Source organism: Mandrillus leucophaeus, unplaced genomic scaffold (assembly GCF_000951045.1).
Source record: "Mandrillus leucophaeus isolate KB7577 unplaced genomic scaffold, Mleu.le_1.0 Scaffold592, whole genome shotgun sequence".
In the NCBI taxonomy this organism is placed as follows: domain Eukaryota; kingdom Metazoa; phylum Chordata; class Mammalia; order Primates; family Cercopithecidae; genus Mandrillus; species Mandrillus leucophaeus.
Window position 1 is genome coordinate 757,348 of NW_012106386.1, and position 2,287 is coordinate 759,634.

Below are 2,287 nucleotides of genomic sequence, written 5' to 3' on the forward strand. Positions count from 1 at the left end.
GGCTGAGGCAGGAAGGTGATTTGAGTCCAGGAGTTTGAGGCTACAGTGAGCTATGGTCAGGCCACTGTACCCAATCCTGAGTGAGAGAGTAGGACCCTGTCTCTGAAAAAGAAATGTTACCACTTGTAGAGACATTTGAATTTTTGAAAGGCCACAATTGCTTACCTAGGGTTATTAAACACTTAACTATTGAATGTCTCTAGTGACAGTGTAGTCACACATTTATATATCTCAGTTTATGGCTCCTGTGCCATGGCTCAGAAGATCCAGGAAAATTGGGAGGTCACTGTGCATGAGCATGATTGATGGGTTCCTTCAACTCAAGGCCAAAAGTAGGTCAAACTGAGATAGAATATGCCCAGGTACAAGACACAAACAAATACTAAAACCAAGTTCTGGAAAAAAAAAAAAAAAAGAAGAAGAAGAAGAAGAAAGGGGAAAATTGAGAGGAGTAAGAAAAGGTCCTAAAATGCTAGAAAGAAGTTGAAGTTGGGCAGATTGTAGGAGTAGAAGCAATATATAAATCTATTTAGTAAATCATAAAGAACCATAAAAGTTTAGCTATTATTGGGTATTATCGGTCAGTTAAATTTCCCAAATGCATCTCATCAATTTACAAAAAGTTCTCCTGTTCTCCCTATTTATACGAATCCCTCCCTACCTAAATTATTTTAGAGATTAGTTTACACTCACTTTACCAATTTCCCCAATCCTCATTCGCTACTTAAATCACTCTGCTCTAACTTGCAATCCCATTATCCTACTATGATAATTCTATATCGGGTCACCTGTGACTTGTAAGTGATTTAAATTAATGGGCATCTTTAGCCCTGATCTTGCTTGAGTTTCAACAATATTCAACACATTTTTCCACTCCATCATCGTTTAAACACTTCTATGATATCACATAGAAGTGATATCATAGAATCTTACTTCTATGATATCACATTCTCCTAGGATGTTCACTTTTTTTGCCTGCTTCCTCTTTTTCTCCTTTGTTAGCCCAACTACTTCCTCACAGCCCTTAAATGCTGAATGCCCTCAAGACAGTTTTCAGTCCTTTTCTCTCCTCATTCTGTGCTCTCTTTGTGTAGTTTCATGTATCCTATGGTGTTCGGTTATCAGTCATATTTCTTTGATTTGTATATATATGCCTCTAGTTCACACCTCACAACTCCAAGATGCTGTATATCCAGGAAGCCAACTCACATTGCCTTCACTTATGTGTTCCAGAGACACCTGAAGCAGCCAGTTTAAAGCCAAATTCCTGAGCTTCTCCCCAATCCTGTCCGCTTCTCATGCTCCCTCTCTCAGTGAGGGAGTCTCATCCATCCAGTTGTTCAAGCCAGAAGCCTAAGCATCATTCTTGATTCTCTCTCTCCAGCTCTGTACCCAATATATCACTAAGTTCTCTTGACTCTATCATATAAATTTAAAGCTATCCATTCCTCATTTCTCTCTGCCTTTACCTAATTCAAGTTACTACAGACTCTCAGGTAGATGCAATGCCATAGGTTCCTAACTGAGGCTTCTTGAAATTTATTTTTCCAAACTTCAGAAAAAGCATTTTTTTTTCATGTAAACATAATGCTATAGCTTCCTGACTGGGGCTTCTTAAAATTTATTACACAAACTTCAGCAAAAGCATTTTTTAAAAGCAATCTGAGCAGGTATTTTCACTGCTTAAATCTCTCAAGGAAAGATTCAACCTCTCTAACTTGGCTCATAGGGCCCTGGATGATCTACCCCACTATGGTGTCTCTGGCCTCCCCCACACTGCTCCGCCTCCCATTCTGTGCTCCAGCCACACTGAATTGTTTCAGATGCACAAATACATCCCACTTTCCCATGACAGCTTTGCACTGCTTCTCCCTGTGCCTGCTGCACTCTTCCCCATCGCTGCCATTGACAAAATTAAATCCAGTTTATTTTTGTATCTCAGCCCCAAAGTTGCTTCCTCAGAAAGTCTTCCCTGACCTGCTCCCCACAGCCACCTCCCCCCAAAAGTGTTAGATTTTTTATATATTCTCACTATACTCTGAATCTTTTATGTATAACTCATTCTGCAGTATGCAAATATATAGTTATTTGTGTGATTGTCACCCCAGGAAAAATAAATGATGCTCATCTTTTAAAAAATTAATTTATTGTTATTATATATATTTAAAGATTATAATATGTTTTGGTATGTTTATACATAGTTGCATGGTTATTATAGTCAAGCAATTAACATATCCATCTTTTCATATAGTTACCCTTTGTGTGTGTGGATATGTGTATGTGTGTG